This window comes from Petaurus breviceps, unplaced genomic scaffold (genome assembly GCF_028583685.1).
Source record: "Petaurus breviceps papuanus isolate PSGF00001 unplaced genomic scaffold, PetGlider_PUasm1.0 164, whole genome shotgun sequence".
Classification (NCBI taxonomy): domain Eukaryota; kingdom Metazoa; phylum Chordata; class Mammalia; order Diprotodontia; family Petauridae; genus Petaurus; species Petaurus breviceps.
Genome location: NW_027185735.1, coordinates 9263873 through 9286766, shown reverse-complemented (window position 1 = coordinate 9286766; position 22894 = coordinate 9263873). Strand labels below are relative to the sequence as shown.

Below are 22894 nucleotides of genomic sequence, written 5' to 3'. Positions count from 1 at the left end.
ATATTGATCCTCTAACACTAGGCTGTCTTGAAGTCTTTTCACTTGCCAAAGCTTGTACTTCAAGATATAGCCTTTAAAAACTTCAGGTTATTTCCACACAACAATGAGGCATCAGTAAAATTCTATGGATGAATTTTAGTGATTAAAAAAAAATTAACTCATGTTTATTCACCTAAAGATGTCAAGGCATTTCATAAGCATTCACTCATAACAGTATACATTATATAAATTATGAAGTAAGCAGAATAATATTCATTTTTACATTCAAAATAAAAGAAACAGAAAATCAAGTAATATTTAATACCTAACTATGGTTGAAGAAGAAAATGAAGAAAATCTTTAATGGTCTCAAAAACAAAATGAATGAATTTTGCTTTCAGAAACTGTTGAAAAGCAGCAGATATTAATGAGAAGTTCATGATTTTGTTATTTTTTTCAGTATTTTGCCCCATCATTAAAACATTAAAACTGGCTTCCCTTGTAATCCTGTATGTGTCTGTGTCTGTGTCTGAGTCTGTGTCTATGTCTATGTCTATGTCATTTTTTGCATTTAGAAACATTATTCTGACAAGGCATCCAAAGAATTCAAGTCCATGACATAAAAAAGGTGAAGAAAGCCAGCTCTAGTCCACTGTATATTAATGAATTTTATATCTTCAAATGCTAAGAGAAACAAGTAGAAAGCAGGAAAAAAAATAAAAGTAAAAATCTGGATGAAATGATTTATGATCTTAGAAAAAAATGGAGACTATACTTTTGAAGATGAGTATTCAAGATCAGATATGGTTTTGTGAACCAGTCCATTCATTAGTAACAAGATTTTTTTCATATACTATATTTGACCACAAAGTGATTTGACAGCAATCAAAATGAGTGCTTTCTGCATAAAATTTGATTTAAATTAATTATGAGAGAAAGTCCTTCACATACCACGGAAAATCAATAAGGACTAGTATACATTTCAAAGAAATAATATGCTATACAAATTAATCAATTTTTACACAACACAAAAAATTGCAAAGACAATGCAATATTGAGCCTAGGGCCTCTTATAGTGAAGAATCACAAAGAATCAATGACATGGAGTTTTTATGAATAAACCCCCTAAGCAGCATCTCACTTATCAAAATGAATTAAAGTAATCTTACCCACTGTGCCAGCTCATGCCATTGAATAAAATGTATTACTTTAGAAACTAATAACTTATAACATATAAAATATGCAGCATCCAGACTGGTAATCTGGATAACATAAATTATAGTCACTGCATAAATTTCTGTTAAACTTCTAAAGTAATTCATATTCCTAGCCCTACTACTTCAAAAAATATTACATTACTAATTAGTTTCAAGATCTACAGGAGAGGGAGGGAAAGATGGAATTAGTACTAAAAAACTACTTTGGAGAAACTAAACAATACAGAAGGATTCTAAATACCTTTGGATTATAACATACATAGACCACTGGATCCATGGAAATTAATGCAGAAACACGCAATTGCAATACTTAACAAAAAAAAAATACCATTCAAATGACATTCAGGAAAACAATCCTGTTATACAAACATGTTCTTTTTAAAGATAAAAAATGCCATCTTACCTTAATACAGTGCTACTAAAGATCTTTTCAGGACTCACTTGATAGGGCGTTATTTCCTACAAAATAAAACTACTTTGAATTCTCCAGCATAAAAAAAATATGTCTACAATTCATTCATCTAACCTGTATACGCGCGCGCGCGCACACACACACACACACACACACCATCTACAAATCACTCTCATAACCAAAAATTTTCCATTACAGTGAAACAGCCTGCTAAAACAGAGAAATGCTCAATTTGTATGAACGATTGACTATATAGCCCCAAATTTGTTGAGGTCTGGGATTCTGGGATCACTTCACAGCAAGTATAAAGAGTCAAACCCCACAAAATAATTGTACAATTTTCCTCGGGAGAGAAATTTCAAAGGTAACTATGAACATGTAAGTTACATGCTTAGCTCAGCATGAAACAAACCAATCTCATATAAGGTAACAAGCACACGGACTACCAATTCAGCAACCAATTCATCAGTCTAAGAAAAATGAATCCTATAGGAGCGGTTAGGTGGCGCAGTGAATAGAGAGTCCTACAGTCAGGAGGACCTGAGTTCAAATTTGACCTCAGACACTTAACACTTATGAGCTCTGTGACCTTGGGCAAGACACTCAACCCCAACTGCCCTGCCCTCCCCCCTCCAAAAAGCAACAACAACAAAAAAATCCTGTATAATGAAAATAGAAACCTTAATAACAATCCTAAGCATATAAGATGTAAATTAATAATAGACCAATACATTTCCTCAGCTGAATGGGGTCTACTTGAACCATAAAGTATTTGAAGACAGATTAAAAAACAAACCTGAAAGTTTAAGTAGCCAAGAAACATGGACTTCAAAACTAAACTGCCAAATAATATATGTTGAAGTGTGACTCTGGCATTCAGGGTTATTAGCTATCCCTCACAGTTTTTGTCAGCTATAAATCTGATAAGGATACTACTTGTGCTTCTATTCAAGAATCTGCTTTTTTTAATGTTAAATTAAAAAGAAACGTAGCAGGACTAGTATAGCTCCATGGGGAACACTATAGAATAATATTCTTTCCAAGCTGACTATGAAACACTGACTACTCTCTAGGTCAGGATAATAAACATCTGATTATATTACTATCTAACCAACATCTCTCCATTTTTTCCATAACAGAATGAGAGACAACCAAATTCTTCATTAAAAGCTAGTTAAACTTTATCTACAGCACTCCCCAGATCTATGATTTGTTTGCTTGCTGAGGGGAAGTGTAAGAAAGAGGAGGGAAATCTGGACCTATTATTTCATCAGTGCTGGGAACCCTCCATGTGAAAATTACAATGTAATTCAGCAACTCATTTATAATCTTAAAAGAGTTGCCTGAGGTATTGAGAGGTAAACTGACTTAACTGTGGTCACAAAGCACCAGCATCAAGACTTGAATAAAGGCTTCCCTGAATTCCAAGGGCAGCCTTTCAATCTCCTATACTATGCTGCTTCCCCAAACTAGTAACTCTGTCAAAGGAAATGAGGTTAGTCTAGCACGAGCTGTTCTTCACAAAGCTATGTTCATTCTTTGTGATCATGGTTTCCTTTTCTAAATGTTTACCATCTATACTTTTAATAAGACATGATAGAATTTGGCCAGCAGTCAAAGTGAAGCTCAATGACCTATAATTTCAAGATTTCATTCTCTTCCCTTTAAAAATCAGAAATAGGGGGGGGGGGGGCAGAGCCAAGATGGCGGAGTAGAAGCACGATCTTCCCGTGGCTCCAGCTTCCACCCTCCCCAATCCATGTAAAAAGGGGACTCTAAATAAACTTTGGAGCTGCAGAACCCACAAAATGACACAGAGAAGCTAACCTCCCACTGAGGACAGCCCGGCAGGCCTGCAGGAATCGGCCAGCGCAGCGCTCTGGGAGCCAAGCCCAGCCCCTCGCCCAAGCTTTAGCCCCAGGGCAGGCCTGACCAGCCGCCAGCCAGAGGGACTCCAGATCAGCAGCAGCTGTGGCCCTTCCCAGATTTATCAATACATAGATGCGAAGGACAAGGTGAGAGGCCAGTGCAGTCTGGACTTTGGGACCCAGGAAGTGGGAGTGTGTGGCTTTTACCCCCGGAGCGAGAAACCGCTGAGACCCCAGCACAGCCTGCCAGCACCATGTGGTGGCTTCAGCTCCTGGCCTGCAGAGTGTAGGCGGACCAAGCACCAGTCTGAGGGGTCATCGCTCTTGCTTTAACCTGCTTGGATCTGGATTGCAGTCTAGGGTGGAGGTCCTGGGGTGTGTGTCCAGCTTGCCAGAGCGTGTGGAGACCTCAGAGAGGGCACCTCCGGCAGCTGAGAAAACCCCAGCGTTTGGGACGAAAACTCCCCTGTCTGGTGGCAGAGTCCTACTGTGGCAAAAAGCCCAAAAGTCAAATCATTGAGTGGCAAAATGAGCAGGCAGAGGAAACAAAGCAGACAGAAGATTCCAACATTACACTCCTATTTTGGGGATAAGAAGGAGCAAGGCATGGAACAGGAGGAAAACAGTGAAGTCAGAACTCCTGCACCAAAAGCTTCAAAGGAAAATACAAGCTGGTTACAGGCCATAGAGGACCTTAAGAAGCAGATAAGAGAAGTGGAGGAAAAATTGGGAAGAGAAATGAGAACAATACAAGAAAATTATGAAATGAGAGTCAACAGCCTGACTGAAGAAAATAATACCTTAAAAAACAGACTGACTCAAATGGCAAAGGAGGCTCAAAAAGGCAATGAGGAGAAGAATGCCTTAAAAAGTCGAATTTGCCAGATGGAAAAAGAATCTCAAAAGCTCACTGAGGAGAATTATTGCTTCAGAATTAGATTGGAGCAAACGGAAGCTAATGACTTTATGAGGAATCAAGATGCTGTTAAACATATTGAAACAGATGAAAGAATAGAAGGCAATGTGAAATATCTCATGGGAAAAACCACTGACCTGGAAAATAGATCCAGGAGAGATCATTTAAAAATTATTGGACTGCCTGAGAGCCATGACCAAAGTAAGAGCCTGGAAAGCATCCTCCAGGAAGTTCTCAAAGAAAACTGCCCTGATGTTTTAGAACCAGAGGGCAAAATAGAGGTTGAAAGAATCCACTGATCACCTCCTGAAAAAGATCCCAAAAAGAAAACTCCTAGGAATATTATAGCCAGGTTCCGGAATTCCCAGATTAAGGAGAGAATATTACAAGCAGCCAGGAAGAAACAATTTGAATATTGTGGAAACACAATCAGGATAACCCAGGATCTGGCAGCTTCTACACTGAGGGATCGAAGGGCCTGGAATGTGATATTCCGGAGGTCAAGGGAGCTTGGATTAAAACCAAGAGTCACCCATCCAGCAAAACTGAGTATCATGTTTCAGGGGAAAATATGGTCATTCAGTGGAATACAGGACTTTCAAGCATTCTTGCTGAAAAAACCAGAGTTGAATAGAAAATTTGACATTCAGATACAAGAAGCAAGAGAAGTATGAGAAGGTAAACAGGGAAAAGAAATCATAAGGAACTTATCAAAGTTGAACTATTTTTTTTTTTTGAAGCAATCGGGGTTGAGTGGCTTGTTCCGGGTTGCTTGGCCAGTTGTTGTTTCTGGGTGTGGTGCTGAGTGTCTGGGCCCGGATTTGCTCCAGGTCATCCCGGCACTGGAGCCGGTGCTCTTGCTCGCTGAGCCACCTGGCCAAAGTTGAACTATTAACATTCCTACATGGAAAAAACAATAATTGTAACCTATGAAACTCTTCTCAGTAGTTGAAGGGATTAGAAATATATATATGTCTTTATATGAGGGTATGTGGGCATATGAATACATATGTGAATGTGTGTATATACGTTTACAGATATACATAGATAGAGGGCACGGGACCAATTTAACAGGAAGGGATGATACTTAAAAGGTGAAATTAAGAGGTGAGAGGAATATAATGAGAGGAGATGGGGAGAGACAGATTGGGGCAAACTATCTCATACAGAAGAGGCAAGGGAAAATGGTTATAATGGAGGGCAAGAATAGGAAGGCAAAAGGGAATAGGTCAACCTTATTCCTATTGAATATGGCTTGAGAAGGGAGGGAAATACACACTAAATAGGGGATCTCACCCTCCAGGAGAATGGGGGGGAAGGGGATGTGAGGGAGGATGATGGAAGGGAAGGCAGGCTGGGGGGGGAGGGAAGTTGGAAGCACCCACTTTTGAAAAGGGACAGGATCAAAGTAGAGAATAGAACAAGTGGGAGGTGGGATAGGAGGGAGGGAAATATAGTCAGTCTTTTACAATACATCTACTATGTTATTGTTTTGCATTAGCCACACATGTACAACCTATACTGAACTGCTTGTCCCCCCAGTGGGGATGGGTGGCGGGGGCAGGGGAAGGGAATGAATCTGGAATTGAAAGTTTTAAAATCAAATATTCAAATATATATATATATGTGTGTGTGTGTGTGTGTGTGTATACTATTATTAATACCATCTTACATGTAATTAAGAAAAAAGATATACAGGCACTGAGGCATAGAGATCCACTGGAAAAGTTGAAACGGGTATGGGAGAAAATATGGGAGAGAGCAGATTGGAGGTGGGGATATCCTGTGGGACTGCTGTTTTGGGGGGATGGGTGGGGGAAAAACAGGGAGAAAATTTGTAACTCAAAATCTGGCGGAAACGAATGATGTAAATCAGCAGTTAATAAAGCATTTAAATTAAAAAAAATAAAAATCAGAAACATTTCCCTATCTCTAATCCTATCACACTTTCCCATCCTCCAAGATCTTGAAAACATCACTCACAGTAGCTCAGAAACTTAAATTAAATTAAATTAAATAGTTCTTTTAGAATTTTCAGTATCATTCCCCAGATTCTTCTCCTTTGCTTTAGTCTCAAAAGACGAGGTGACCCTTGGTAAAGTCAGCCTTTCTACTTGTGTCTATGTTCCATACTCTTCATTCAGGAGCTGGCCCTTTTGATTGCCCTCTCTTTATCCCACCCTAATTTTCAGCCTTTCTTTATATACTGGCTCCTCCTCTAGTGACTTCAAACATGCTGGCTCTTCTCTGCACTTAAAAAAATTTTTTTTTAATCCTTCATATGACTCTACCATCCCTTCAGTATCTTCCTATAATTTTCCTCCATTATATAGCCAATATCCTAGAAAAAGTTATCTCCTTTCTCCCTCCCACTGAACTTTCCAGCCCCCTACAATTTTACTTCTTTCCCAAGCCCTTCCAAAGTCACCAATGATATTCTCCTCAGTCCTCTGACAATGTCATCAAAAAACAGATGGTTCCTCATTGCCTACAGGATCAGATATGAACTCTTCCATTCTTGGCCTATAAAGTTGTTTACAACCTGGCCCCAAATTGTTTCATTTAATTTGTTTTTCTCTTTTTTTCCAATAAGATGGAGGTAGGAGAAAAAGAATTAAGATTTCTGTTAAAGAAGACAACACTCAACACCAATAAAACTCAGGTTAAATACAACAGACAAGGCAATGGTACTACCTTGCTAAGGTTAGCACAATCTTCTTTCAACAAACACTGATGTTCCATCAGTTATTTTCACTCTTTGGTATAATTTTGCTTGTTTTTAGACAGCATGACAAACTGTCTGTCACTATGTTAACTCAAATTTTATCAATAAAGACAATATAAATTTTTTAAAAGAAAAATAATTAAATCACAATGATACACGCAACTGTAAGAATTAAAACAGAAGAAATGAAAGCAGTAAGGAACAAACTTCAAGTTGGAAAGAGAACTAACTCATCAGGGAGCAAAGTAAGATTAAAGTTCTGAAGATAACATTACAAAGGAAAAACAGCAACAGCCAGTACCCAAAATAATACATGCTGCCAAAGTGGGCCTAAATAGCAAAGAAAAAAAACCACTCATTCAGTCAAGGTTAAGTAATCATTCCTTCAAAAGAACCTGGGGTTGAGAGCATACTTAATTAAATGAATCAAACACTACAAAGTTAAATCCTATAAGATAGCGATGAAATACTAAAAATAAATCCTTTACTTTCAAGAGACTAAGGCTAAAAATGACATATCCATGGAGGTGGGGAATCATCTAAATTTGTCAACTGATTTTCTTAAAAAATATTTAGACATCTGAGTGACAATGAGACAAGGTGTGAATCAATGACACAGAATCTAAAGGTATAAAGAATTAAAGAATCAACAGTATAATAGTAAAAATCAAGACTTAGGTGAAAGGAGTGAATTAACATTTAATTAACTTAGCATTAAAATGCCATTATTTCACTATTAAACCATTATGATAGATGGTGAGATAATAGAGATGAATGCCATCTCATGGATAAGAATAGAGGATGAACCAGGAGAACATTGTACACAGTTACAGCCACATTATTCGATGACTAACTTTGATAGACTTGGCTCTTCTCTCTTTTTTTTTTTTTTGCTTTTTGGAGGGGGGAAGGCAGGGCAATGGGGGTTAAGTGACTTGCCCAAGGTCACACGGCTAGTTTTTGTGTTAAGTGTGAGTTCAAATTTGAACTCAGGTCCTCCTGACTTCAGGGCTGGTGCTCTATTCACTGTGCCACCTAGCGCCCCTGACTTGGCTCTTCTCAGCAATGCAAAGTTCTAAGACAACTCCAAAAGGCTCATGATGGAAAATGCTGTCCACATCCAGAGAAAGAACTATGGAGTCTCAGTGCAGATCAGAGCATACTTTTTGCTGTCTCCCTCTGTTTTGATTTGTTTCTTCTTCCCTGTTGTTCATCCCATTAGTTCTAACTCTTCTTTACATGACTAATGTGAAAATATGCTTAATATGAATATATATGTAGAGAGCTTATATCAGATTGCATACTGTCTTGGAGAGGGGGGTAAGGAAAGGAGGCAGAGAAAATTTTAAACTCAAAAGCTTGTGGAACTGAATGTTGAAAGCTAAAAATAAATTAAATAATTTTTTAAAAAAGAATAGAAGAAGATGGTATAGGGCCCAGGTTTTAAGAGGAAGTTGATGAAAGGCTTTCAGTTTCTCCCCATCTCTGAAATGGTGGAAGATTAAGAATAGATCACAAACAGAAAAGTGGGATTGGGATATAACCAGCAGAAACAGAGCAGCATGAAACAACTCCAGGGAGGATTCAAGGTGAGACCAGAACCTTGCAAGGAATCTTGATTATAGGGAGGGAATAGAAAATTCTTAATTTCTGGAAAACAGCTTCTATAAGACCAGGTCAGGTATCCCAGCACCAAATTCCACCAAGGAAAAATAAGGGTGGGTATCCAGGAAAGCATATCTTAAAACAGGGTAAAATAGTGGTACACTGGTTCAAAAAGAAGCTAGCATGACACCAAAAGGGAGGAGATGAAGGGAAATATAAAGAATTTCAGGGTGCCCTTCACCCCCCCCATAGGATTTCAGATCACATCCTACTGCACCTGCTGTCTTCATCAATAATTAGCATTCCTGGGGCAGCCAGGGAGCACAGCAAGTAAGAGCACCAGCTCTAGTGTGGAGATCACCTGGGGGTTGAATGTGGGCTCAGACACTTACCACCCACCCAGAAACACCTGGCCGTGTAACCTTGAGCAAGTTACTTAACCCCAATTGCTTAGGAGTGGCCAGGTGGCTCAGCGAGTAAGAGCACCGGCTCCAGTGTCGGGATGACCTGGGGATCAAATCCGGGCTCGCATACTTAGCACCACATCCAGAAATAACTGGCCGTGTAACCTTGAGCAAGTTACTTAACCCCAATTGCTAAAAAAAAAAAAAAAAAAGAATTAGCATTTCTGAATTTAGTAAAAATATGGAAAGATTTGGACTTATGAAGATGTTATCTACTTTCAGAGAAACAAAATTCAAACAAGTACAGTCTTACACAGATGCATATGAATGTGTATATATGTGTATGATTATAGATATCCGTGTATATGCATGTAAGTGTATGTATGTCTATGTGTATATATGAATATGTCTATGTATTATATATATCTCATACATATACATATATTCAGATATATATGAATATGAGTGTGTATGTATACACAGCTGCACTTCATTGTAGATTTCTTATGGGATGGGGGAAGGAAAGGGTGAAAAAAAGAATAAAGTAAAAAGTGCACAGCAGTAAAGATGTACAGCTCTGAATACAATGTGCAGTATTTATTATGTAGGCTTTCTTGAAATGGAAATTTATTGCTTTATATTTTAAATCCTCTCTTATGTTCTGCTGTGCACATGGCATTTTTTTTCCTTTTTTTATTTTGTATTTAAGTTTTATTATTTAAATGTGTTTCTTTTTTCTTTTCTTATTCTGCATTTAAGTTTAAAATTTTAAAAATTTACAAAAAAAAATAAAAAAGAATTCACATTCCTTAGAATAAATTCTAGAGGATACTTAAAGTGGTGAGGAGTAAGAAAAAGAGTGAGATAAAAATAATACTTCAAAGATAGGGGTATTACAAATTAAAACCAATAAAGTAGAAGGCTGGATGAGTTAGGGAACAGGTGGGGGATTAGTAAGTATTCCACTATTTAACTGAGCTTTGAAATGGAAGAGTAAAGGAAAACTATCCCTATTTGCAGAGGACAAGACAGCATATTTAGTAAACATGCAGTAAAGAAGAAACTAATTGAGATTAAATAGCATTGGAAAGATATCAGAATATCAAAAGAAATTAACAAAAATAATAAATATTTCCAGTACTAACAAAAACAAGGAAGAAATGAACAGAGAAATTCCATTCAAATTAAATACAAAATGCCTATGTATTTGTTAACCTACTAAGACACCACAAAGTTTATATAAATACCATTGCAGCTGAGTAAAGAAGTCAATCCTACAAAGGACTAAGAAATAAAGTGAGGAAAAAGCAAGCCAAGATGGTGGAATAAGAAGAAGTAAAGCCCAGCTTCTCCCAACTACTCCAAAAAGACCTAGAAAATGCACTGGACCAAGTATTGAGTGGGAAAGTCAAGTATAAATCATAGTAAACCATTTTTCCAGCCCATCTCAGCATAGGAAGACAGAGGTCTTCAGACAGTTGGTGAGAGGATCTAGACCAGGGCTGTGCACTAGAGCAAGACGAGGTCCTAGATAAGAGAGGCCTAATGCTAACACAGAGTGCAGGAACAGGTGCCAACTGGCAATTTTGCTGCTCATACCCAAGAACTAGGTCTCAGATCCAGTGTGGTCTGAGAAGAGGACATGTGATTAGGAAGAGAGGACTGGTCACTGGCCTAAGGCTACGTACTAGGCAAGGAATAGGAAAAGAAGCATATAGCAACTTTGTGACTCTGACCCTGGATCCAGTCCCCATCCCTGTCTGAAGCTTGCAAGAGGATAATTATTATTATTATTATTGTTATATTATTACATATTGTTTTTAATATTATATTTACATAGAGTTTTAAGGATTGCAAAGCACTTTACAAATATTATCTCATTTGATTTTCACAACCCTAGGGGATAGGCAATATTATTATCTCCATTTTACATGAGGAAACTGAGGCAGACCAAGGTTAAACAACTTGCTCTGGGTCACACAACTAATAAGTTTCTGAGGCCACATTTGAACTTGGGTCTTCTTGACTCCCTGTTCAGTACTCTATATAATGTGCCACTGACAGGAATCACCAAGAATAATCAGGGTAGAGAGTTAAGACCAAAGTGTTTGCCTTCCAGTTATCTGATGGTGATTAGTTCCAATAGTAATCAACTGGAGCTCTAACCAGAGGTAAGTCTACAGTTCTGTTGCCTAGACCCAAATCTGGATCAAGAGTTTGCAAAACTCAAATCAGGAGGGTAATTATCAAACTTTACCCAAATCAGACTTACTTGACGCCCACTGAAAGCTTGAAAGTCCCCACCCAGTCTGAGCTTGCCTCTGAAATCCTTAAGGAAGACTCAGAACAGCAGCAGGACACAAGAAAATGCAAAACAGGACCAACTGAGTTACAGACATTCCCTCCAAAAGTGTGCAGGCCCTGATAGTAGCAAAGAATCCAAATTCTAGAAGTAAGATTTGAAATATGAATCAATAACAACAACTGAAAATTCCTCCCATGAAGAACTACTATGGTGACAGAAATGCCCAAAGTACGTGGGGTAAAGCCTCAAAGAAAAACATAGTATGAGTAAAAGTTTAACTAGGATTCCTCAAAGAAATAAAGCAAGAGGTTTTTTTTAACAGAATTATACTATAAATGAGAAAGATGGAGGACAAAAATGGAAAAGAAATGAGATCTAAAGAGGAAAGATTTGGAAAGAGAATTAACAGCTGAACACAAGAAGTACAAAACCTTACCCAAGCAAAAGACTGACCAAACAGAAGTCAATGACTCCATAAGGCAACAAAGTCAAAAGACAGGAAAAAAGGGAAGAAAATGTAAGGTATCTCATATCAAACACAACTAATGTAGAAATTTAAGAATCACTAGACTAACAAAAAGTCATACATAAACACACATGCACAACATACATATATACATATGTCTTAATGTAATTGCAAGAAATCATGAAAGAAAACTGCCTAGATTTCTTAGAACCAGAGGACAAAGAGGAAATAAAAAAAGAATCATTTGGTAACCTCCTCACAAAAACTTCAAAATGAAAATTCCCAAGAACATTACAGACAAAAGGTTCTTAAAACATTACAGAACCAGAGGTTCCAGGTAAAAGAAATAATTCTTCAAGCAATCTGAAAAAGAGTGAAAGTACCAAGAAGACACTATAAGTATCAAATAAGATTTATCAGCCACCACCATAAAAAAGTACAGCAGTAGGAACAGAATATGCCAAAAGGCAAAAACAGACTAATGACCGACAATAATTTACCCAAAAATATTGAGTACAATCCTAAAGGAGGGAAAATGGACCTGTACTGAAATAAGGACTTCCAAACATTCCTGATAAAAAGATCAGAGCTAAGTAGAAACTATGAAATACAAACACAACAATCAAGAGCCACATAAAAAAGATAAACACAAGTAAGCAATCATAAAGAAACAAACAAGGATGAAGTTCTTACATCCTAATTAGGGGAGAGGCTGGCTGTCCCTCACACTCTTAACAGAAAAAAGGATATAAGTATCCTTCAGATCTCTAATAACAGGATGATGTTGTTCAATCACGTTCAACTCTTCATGACCCCATTTGGGGTTTTCTTGGCAAAGATAACAGAATGCTTTGCCTTTCCTTCTCTAGATAATTTTAAAGATGAGGAACAGGGTTAAGTGACTCACCCAGGTGTCTTAAGGCCAGATTTGAATTCAAAGAGATGGGTCCTTCTGACTCCAGGGCCAGCACTCTATCCACACAGTGACCTAGCTGCCAAAAGGATTATAGATTATTTGGAGTCACGTAAGATAAGGAGTCACATAAGTCCACATAAGGGTGGAGTGTTGTTGTTGTCACTATTGTTGTTTTAAAGTTTTGATGATCTTAAAAAAAAAAGGAAGGGAAGAAGAAAAGGAATACACCAGGGGGAAGAAAGGGAAAGGAAGAGAGAAATTTACTTAATATAATCAGGGTATACAAGTAAGTAGAAGAACATAAAGTTATCCCTTCCATATCTCTGAGGTTAGTGGCACAGCATCCCACGACCAAGAAAATCCAAGAAAAATGTTTTGGCCCTCCCTTTGGACCAGAAAAGAAGTCTGAATTTCTTTTCTTTTTCTTTTATGGAATGTTTACAGTACGTTATTGCAAAATTTGAGTTAAGTATTTGGTCATAGGCTCTGTATCCTCTCTTGGTCTTCATGTTTTGTTTGCAGCTTCCAGAAAACTCCCCCAAAATTCCCATTTCTTATGCCAACCTGCGATATTTCAAAACTGTGATGGGGAAAGTTGCAATGTGAAAGGGATAACTATATAAATAAAGAAGGGATAGGGAGAGCATGTGACACTTGAATCTTTCATTTGAATTGGTCAAAGTGAAAAAAAAATACACAGAGTTCAATGAAGAAATGCATTTCACTCAATATGAAAAAAGGAGGGAGGAGGGAATAAGAGGGAAAGTAAATTCAAGGGTGGATTAGCCATAAGCAAAGTAAACTTTAACCAAAGAGCATGAATTGCAGAAAGGGATTTAAAAGGAAGGAAAGGTAGAAGTTAATGAGAATGCACAGATAGAAAGTATTATAAACTTTTTCAAGAAGTTTGGATGAGAAAGGAGGGAGATAAGACAATAATTTGAAGGGTTGTAAGTATATTATGAAGATTTTTTTTTTAAGATGGAGGAGACTTAGACATGTTTGAAATCAGCTGGGAATTAACCTAAATAGGGAAAGGTTAAAGATGCAAGAGAGAAGGAAAAAGATTTGAGGATACAATTTAACAAAGAAGAAAGGAGGGAAAAGGTTCATGTATAGATCATACTGGCAAAGAGAAAGAACCCATTGTTGTCAGTGACTATAGAAAAGGAGGAGAAACTGGGAGATGATGTCAAGGGACTTTTGAGATTTTTTTCAATTTTTTTTTCAGTAGAGAAAGAGACAAGTTCCTCAGCTGAAAGTGGGGATCACTGTGGCTTGAGAAGGGAAGAGGAGGTTTGGAATTGCTTCTATAGGGAATTAGATAGTGGAGCGGTTTGCCATTCCTTCTCCAGCTCATTTTACAGATGAGGAACTCAGGTAGCCAGGGTTAAGTAACTTGCCCAGAGCCTCACAGCTACTAAGTGTCTGAGCCCAGACTTGAACTCAGGAAGATCTTCCTGACTCCAGGCTTGGTACTATATCCACTAAGACACCTAGCTGCCCACGTAAACGGATTAGGAATGAATACTTTTTTTTTAAACTGTCTTGCTACAGTGAGAATCCAAGACTAGTTATTTCCTCTTATCCAGATAGACTAGTACAACAACTTAACATAAAGTTTATTTCACAGATGATATTGATGAAGATCTTTGGAAAATTGCTAAATCCAATTATGTGGTACTCTATTCAAAGGAATATAAATTTTGATTGCTTATACTTCCCAAGCTATCTTGGGTTTGGGGGGGCTAGGTTTTTTTTTTTTTTTTTTCATTTCTACTTATTTATTCTATCTCCCCCCCCAAAAAAAAAAAACTGGGACAGTTAATTCTTTTGTCTCATGTTGTTTTCATTTATGATTTCTTGAAATAAAGTTGTGAAAAACCAGGCTTTGATAAAGCCCATTGGGATTCAAATAGAACTACTTGACTAGGCCTTTAAATCCAAATTACTCTGGCCAATAATAGGTCCCAGCTCTAGTCTCATTTGGTTAGTGTTTCAGATTGGATGGTTCAGAGAGAGTGGAAATAGCAATTGTAGTTCCTGGCCAGAAGCCCAAAGGGTCGTCTCACAAATAGATTCTTTTGAAAAGGCAAAACAGGTGATCTTTTGTCTCATTTCTTACCTAGCCTTTAATCACTGAATGAGTGTTGCTTAATACAAACAGAGACCTTCCAAAAGACCTTAGGTTAAAAAAGCCAAAGTCTCCCATTGCATCTGGGCTATCTCCAGTCAGTCCAGTCTTGCCACTGGACACCAAATAACTGTGGAAGAGAGAGTAAGGCTGATGACTTTGCAGAGCCCCACCTCACTTAAATCTAATTCACTTGCAAGTCAAGGCATGGCCCTAAGGATGTCACTAATCCTCTTTGAGAACAAAGGATGAACAACAACAAATCCAGTCATTAATCCCACTAAAAACTATTATTAATATAAAACTCAAGAATTTATGGGCCATTTGCAATACAGTGTAAAACAGCATAAAGAATACTAGATTTGGAGCTAGAGATCCTGGATACAAATTCATGCCACTTACTATCTGTGCAACATTAGGCAAGTAACCTCTCCAGGGCCTCAGTTCCCTTATCTGCAAAATGAAGGGTTTAGAGAAGACTTCCAAGGTTCCTTCCAACTCAAAATCTATAAAGCTAAATAATCTCACTTTCTCCATTTCTAAAAGTAGGGATTTCGACTAAAATGAGATTATAGAAACATAAAATCCCAAAGTTATAAAAGACTACAGAGATTACCTAGTCCAGCCCTCTACTCAAACAAGAATCCCTTCTTGACAAACTCAATGAGTGCTCATTCACCCTTTACCTGACAATTTTCAGTGAGGAAAAAAAAGCACCTGTCAAGGAAAATCATTTGACTGTTGGATGGTTCTAATCAACAGGAAATTTTTCATAACACCAAACCAAAATATATAGCTTAACAACTTCCACCTAGGTTACCCTAGCTGTTCCAAAGGGAACACTGTTCCAACAGAATATATGGAATCCTGGGCCTGGAGTCAGGAAGATTAGAGGTCAAGATCAACCTCAGACACTCAGCAGATAAATGACCCTAGGCCAAATCACTTATACAGTGTCCTTAACTCCTCTCAACTGGGTGAGCTTAATGCTCACTTAAAGATTAATTCAAAACAGCACAGAATCTATCAATCCATCTACCCACTAGAGAGCTCCCTCAGAGTTGATACCAAACCTTTAGTGACTACTTTTTGAGTAAACCACTCAACTAATTACAAATCCATCTGAAAGTAAATTATCTAAACCAAACCTTTTCCTAGAGAAGAGCATGAGGCACTTGATAACCTATAATCCTAAATATAATGGTCATACATTAAATTTATTAGCTATACCTTTATTTTTCTGACACACAAAATATGTCATCCTAAAAAGTGTTGAGGCCAGAGGGGGTAACAAAAAAAAAAAATCCTGCATTATTTTAGAGTCAAGTCTCCTATTACATAACTAGACTAGATTCCTTAGCCACAATAAAGAAAGGTGATATAAAGATTGGCCTGTGACTTCAGAATTTCAATCCATGACCTTGTTTCAAATATCTAGCCTTTGTCACCATCCTGTAGTTTAAATAACAACCCTCCCCTCCCCCCCAAAAAAAGTGCTTTAGGCAGATTTTCACAAAAAGAATAGGCTATAAGCTGCATCATATTGTCATTACTACATTGTTGTAACACTATGTCTTTTAGTTTAGCTTAGTTGATTCGTGGACCAGAAGGTAATTCACCCACAGAGCTGGGCATCCCTACTTTGTAGATGAAGAACCCTAGGGCAATTAAGTTCAAAGAGTTACTCCTATTTACATGGCTCCATTCATCCAAGGAGTTCAACGTCCTTGAGTTCACCTCCTTAACCTTCACAAGTTGGACAAGGGGTTTCTGATAGTTCTCAAAAGTTACAAATGAGAAAAATGTAGCACGGGGAGAATTTAAATAATCTGCTGGAGAACACACAGCATTGTCAGTGGAAAAATTGGCTCGGAAGCTAGAATCCCTCAAGGGCCTGCTTATATTAAGTGTCCGCACCCCAACTTTGAAAATTCTGGGTTGGTTCCCCGCTGCCAAATGCCACTCAACGGGGTGCAGGGAGAGAAGAGGGGAAGGCTAAAAATTTCTAATCTCTTCCTCCATCAGATCGACACGAGGGAGGACCCCCACACCCTCCTCCCAATCCCATCCCTCTCCTCCCTCCCCATCATCCCCAAAGCCCGGCGGCAAAGGAGAACAAGCAGCATGAACTGCCAGAGGACGTGGCAGCGGGTGCCTCAACTCGCCTCTTCTACTCCTCCAAAGAGTCGCTCTCGGCAGGTCGGCGATGGGCCAGAATCAAGCCTCCTCCCCTTGGTCCCACCGCCGCCGCCCAGCCCTGAGCGCTAAGACTTTACCTGTGCGCCGCCAGGCACCTCCCCTGCCCCGGTGAGTTGCGCGCACTCAGAGTTTTTCTACTCCGGACGTGTTGTCGCCCAACTGACCAATCGCAGCTCGAGAAACTCCCAGCGTCCCGCCTCCTTCTCCTCCCTCTTCCCCCCCAATTCTACTCCCTCGCCCAGCCACAAAAAAAGAATCTGAGGTCGGCTGAAAGTGGAGCGTGCGCGCTCTTGGAAAGGACCGAAAAGAAGAACCAAAGGAATTTTGCCCGAGCACGCGCCAGGCCCGGAAGGGGCGGGATGTGGAGGCGACGAAGGCGGGCTTGGTCAGGGTTGGGAGGGACTGAAGGAGCATGCGCGGATCGGGTGCTTGACTGGACTCCTGGGCCGGAACGGGAGTTGGACCCTGTGGAGCCGTGGGAGATCTTGAAAAGCTAGGAGAAATGTGGTGCTATGCACAAGAGGAGCTAGCTCTGCTTGGTCTGACACTTGAGTGGGTTAAAAAGGAAGAGGAAATCTATAATGGAAGAACCATCCTGAGGGCCAGCTAAGGATTTGGTTTTTGTTTTTCTCGGAGACGGAGTCTGGGAGCAGTTTCCCAAAACAGAGATCCGTGGCTGGGTGGAGCCTCCCATGATCTTAACGCTAGGGGGTGCGTTTTTAATTCTCTCCTTAGTACTCCCATTGAATTGGAATTGATTGTAAAAATAATTATTTGAGGTTTAAGATCTTGCTTGGTTGGGTGCACAATAGGTAGGTGTCGTGGGAGAACAATTAGCTGAGGATAGTTAGGCGCCTTCTGGGGGGAGGTGGGGCCTCCGCTCTGGCCACACCTCCCCCATCACCCCTTTTCTCTTCCCTTAGCCTGGGTTTGGGGAGAACTTAGCTTTAGCTATTGGCCCTGGCTGGGAAACAATAACTTGCTTTGTCCTGAGACAGAAGGGAAAACCCCCAAGTTCAGTTTGAAGTTCTGCCATTTGGGAATGCAGCAGGAAGACTGGATTACTGTCCCGAGCCAGGCCATCTCATATCATCCCCTCAGGGTTCTTTGGGATCTTGATGGACTTCTACAGTGTCACTTCTTCATAACCACCTGCAGAATAATAAACCCTTTGAGCCCTCCCCTTCCCCCATTAGGCAGCAATTCTATTTAACCACTTAACATCAATTCGATTTTACAAAGGGACATTTACCTCAAAGACAATAGGAGGAACCAAAGTATAAATATTTCCACCTAAAAGCTCAGTTCCTACAAAGCTTGAACCCTATCAAGTACGTCTCCAAATGCGGCATGATTACCTTTTGAGTCCCAAGCTTCTGTTGGCCTGGGTCCCCAGAATTTGGAAGTTGGGCTTTGATTCTAAGCCCAACGAGGTTGGTTGGCAAAAAAAACAAAAAACCAGCCTAGACTCCAACTCCCAAGATTCCTAATCTTTCAAACTAACTCTTTGCTTTTGTTGTTGTCTTCAGTTCTCCATGATGAGGTATGAGCTCTGGGAGCCCCCACGGCCTGTCCTTGATGTACAGGTTCTGGGAACCTCCCTTGGACTCTTGATTAAATCATCCCATTTGATGAGGCATTTGCTTAGTAACTACTAACTACTAACTCTAGCCTAGTTACTAGCCTAGTCCTTCATTGTTCATCTACTTCCCACCCTTGAGCCTATCAAAATGTCAGTCCACCCTTGAACTGGCCTAGCCCACCATTGTCTGTAGCCTCTAGTTGGCTTCCCACCCTTAATTACCATACTCATTGACCTCATTAATTCCTCTTGAAGACCCTCCCCAAACTCCTCCCCTAGACCACCCCTAGATTCCTCCCACAACCTTCTGTATATAAGACCCTATCCTGTCTTCATGTTTTGTGAGAGCATAATAGAATGACCTAGCACAGACTTACTCTGTGTCTAATATAAGCAAACTTTTAATTAATTTTACTTTTCTTTGGCTGAGAGAATTCATTCGGCAGGACCTGGCCTGTTGGTATTTTGTGGTCTCCAGAGCAACCCTAACCCTCTCAGTGGGTAACCTCTTTATCCAGTCCACTCTTCTTTTGGTGTGATCCCATGGACCACAGCACTCCAAGCCTCCTGCCGTTCCCTCTGTCTTAAAGTCTGTCCAAGTTCATGTTCTGTGTTTCCATGACACTATCTGTGTGACCCTGAGCAAGTCACTTAACCCCATTTGCCTCAGTTTACTCATCTGTAAAATGAGCTGGAGAAGGAAATGGCAAACCACTCTAGTATCTGCTAAGAAAACCCCAAATGAGGTGAAGAGTCAGATAGTACTGAAAAACCCTTCACCTAGAATAGCTTTTAAGTTTGCATTTATGCTTGCACTTTAAAGCTTGCATCATTCTTTACAAGTATAAGATAATAAATCCTCAAAACAACCATAAAAGTAGGTGCTATAATTTTCATTTTATAGATGTGGATTTAGATTCCATGGTTGAGTGACTTGCCTAGGGTCATCCAGTTAACGTCAGAGGCAGGATATGAACTCAGATCTTCATGGCTCCCAGACCCAGCATTCTACCACCTAGCTGCTTGCTAGAATGGAAAAGAGTAAATGGAAAAAGCAAAGGACAGGGGCAGCTAGGTGATGCAGTAGATAGAGCACAGTCATGAAGTAAGTAAACCTTCAATTTCCTCATCTGTAAAAATGAGCTGGAGAAAGAAATGACAAAATACTTCAGTATCTTTGCCAAGAAAACCACATAATAGGGTCATGAATGTTGGGGCTTAGGAGTGCTGGGACCCCAAAATAACAATATGTGAGTCCTGCCTGTTGAAGGTCAGGGAACCATAAAATATTGAGGTTCAAGGTTTAGGGGTGCGCAAGACCCCAAAAATACCAACACACCAGGTCCTGCCAAATGAATTCAACTCGTCTTCTCTCAGCCGAAGAAAAGCAAAGTTTATTAGAGATTCACCATAATGGGTTAAGGAGCCTTAACGGTATCTGTGATGTTTGTATTGGACAAGAGGGCCAGAGTCATCTGACACTGAGTGAGTCTGAACTGGATAATTCTTGGCTTTCTCTTTCTCATGGAGACAAGATGGGGTCTTATATACAAAAAGACTGTGGGAGGAATCTAGGGGTGGTCTAGAGGAGGAATTTGGGGAGGGTCTTCAGGAGGAGTCAAATGAGGTCCGACTCCAAGTGATGAGAGATTAAGGGTGGGAAGTAGCTGGAGGCTACCTGGAGATGGGACAGTAGAGGGCTAGGCTAGTAACATATATTTGGGCCAGCCACATGAAAGGCTCATGGCCTCAGGCAAATGCCTCTTCAAATGGGAAGACTCAATCAGAGTTCAAGCTGCCCAAATGAATTCCACCTAAGACTTGTTTCAGCCAAAGAAAAACAAAGTTTGTTAAAAATCTGCCATATTGGCCAGACTCTTAAAGAATCTCAGCATTGGATACTCTTAAGGAATCTGAGCATTTGTGATGCAAGTATAGCCAAGCCAGCCAAATTGAATCTGAGCACCTTCATGGAGGCTGAGATTCATATTATATACAGAAAGACTATGGGAGGGATCTAGGGTTGGTCAAGTAGTGTGGGGTGACTAGAGGTTGGACACCAGGAACCATGATAGGATTAAGGGTGGGAAGTAGCCAAAGGCAATTTGTAGATAACAAACTAGGACTAGTGTAGGTTAAGAATAACTGAGAATTGGGCATAGTGACAATGAAAGGCTTATAGCCTCAGGAGAACCCAGATCTAGAGGGAAGATTCAAGGAGAGTTCAAGGGAGTTTCCAGAGCCTATGGCACTCAAATTCTTTTAGAATAAGGGGCAAAGGTCTCAGCTTGGGCCAGTACCCTGTCAGTGAAGAGTAGCACACTGTTGAAACCACTGACAACAGCAACAAAAGAGGAAGACTCCTGTTATTCAGTCACATGACCTTAGAAAGGAAATCAAACACTAAACAGATCAGAATAATGCAGTGTCTACATATGCTCCACAGTCTTGTCAAATCATGTCTCATACATCATCATGATTCTCCAGGATATAGATATTCTCCCGTCTCTCCACATAGCATATCATCCCAAGGCATTCTTCATATATTGCAGACCCCCATTACAGGAAGTTTATCTAACTATATGAACTATTAAAATCACAATACCTTGTGGTAGTCAGAGCACTGGACTTAAGACTAGAAGGCCTTTTCAAATTCTGCCCCCAAATAATACCTATGTGACCAAGTCACTTAATCTTTCTGGTCCTCAGTTTCCTTATCTGTGAAATGAGGAGGTTGGACTTGACCTCTAAAATCTTTTCCAGATCCAAATATAGAATAAGACCTCCTTTTCTTTACAAGCTGTAAAGAAAACTTCACAGCAGCTTAAGTTCTTAGTATTGAAATAGCCACTGACTTTTCCATTGCCCAGTGAATTCTGAAGATCTCAGAGTGGTCTATCGGGAGATGACCTAATTACATTTTTTCTATAGGCTCCATTTTATTATGTATTGTTTCACATTGCAGGGTGACTTCTTAGAGTGTTCCCTTTCTACATTTAATTGTTATAAAAGGTTTTTTGTTTTGCTTTTGCAAAGTTGGGATTTGGTAGCACAAATAAGTCTGTCTCTTTTCTCTATCTTGTCTGTCAGGTATGTGTGGTTCCCTTTGATCTCATGCTAACAAGGACACATTTCCTTTTTTTGAAATAAGTGAGAAACATCCTTTTTTTGTTACAGCAAATTGATACTACCTCTCTTCTGTGACCAACAAGCCTTACCTAAGTAATGATTAGGAGAATAATAGACTAGTATAAATTACACTATTCAAAATGTAACAGACACACCCATACTGATGGAATGTGTCTTACTCTGAGTGAATAAGCTGCATTTGTTCCTATGTCTGTGATGGTTTATTTGCAATGGCTAGTCAGGACCCTGTAATAAGGGAATTTGAAGATCTTCCCCGTCCCTTAATGGGCCTCTCATTTGGAGCCCAACAAGTGAAGCTTGCTTAGGGGAGGCTTGCTTTTCAGGAAGGCACATACCTTTTGTTACTTTGTAATTAGGCAGTGGGTCACAAGGGTTGTGATATTCTCTGACCCTGGAGAAGACTGTGGGAGGAATCTAGGGGTGGTCTAGAGGAGGAATTTGGGGAGGGTCTTCAGGAGGAGTCAAATGAGGTCAGACTCCAGTGGTGAGAGATTAAGGGTGGAAAGTAGCTGGAGGCTACCTGGAGATGGGACAGTGGAGGGCTAGGTTAGTAACATATTTGGGCCAGCCACAGTGAAAGGCTTATGGCCTCAGGCAAATGCCTCATCAAATGGGAAGATTCAATCAGAGTTCAAATGGCTTCCCAGAGGTTTTGCTTTGGGGCTCACTTATGGGAAGAGTTGTGTGATTCCACCAGATGAGACTCTGGGCAGCCATTGAGCCTTTGAAAACCCAGATCTGTCATATGTCCTCTGGAGACAAGGTTGGTCATCGATTTAATTAGAGTTCTTAAGTCTTTCAAATTTGTTTTTCTTTACATTGTTGTCCATGAATGCCTGGTTCTGAATTAGCTTATACTACCCAGGATTCTCTGAAATCATCTCTTTTGTCATTTCTTAAAGCACAATAATATTCCATTACTTTCAGGACTGCAGTTGATGAGTACCCTCTTAGATACAAATGTTTGTTTTTATTTATTTATTTTATTTATTTTTGTTTGAAAACCCAGATTTTGG

At 39.6% G+C, this 22894-nt stretch overlaps 1 protein-coding gene across 16 annotated transcripts in view; it reads right to left on the bottom strand.

The window, feature by feature from the left end:
- MIPOL1 (mirror-image polydactyly 1) overlaps window positions 1-17408 on the bottom strand; it is a 567089-nt gene extending 549681 nt beyond the window's left edge. For 5 of the 16 annotated variants that reach the window (XM_069082278.1, XM_069082276.1, XM_069082281.1 and 2 more), the window contains exons 1-2: window positions 17224-17401; window positions 1600-1655 (exon numbers count right to left, since the gene is read on the bottom strand). The gene's annotated coding sequence lies outside the window, so the exon portion shown is untranslated. Of the gene's footprint in view, window positions 1-1599; window positions 1656-12804; window positions 12890-17112; window positions 17185-17223 lie in introns of those variants that run through there. The other 11 variants (XM_069082277.1, XM_069082280.1, XM_069082273.1 and 8 more) reach the window with 9 other exon arrangements.
- Window positions 17409-22894: the final 5486 nt, after the last annotated feature.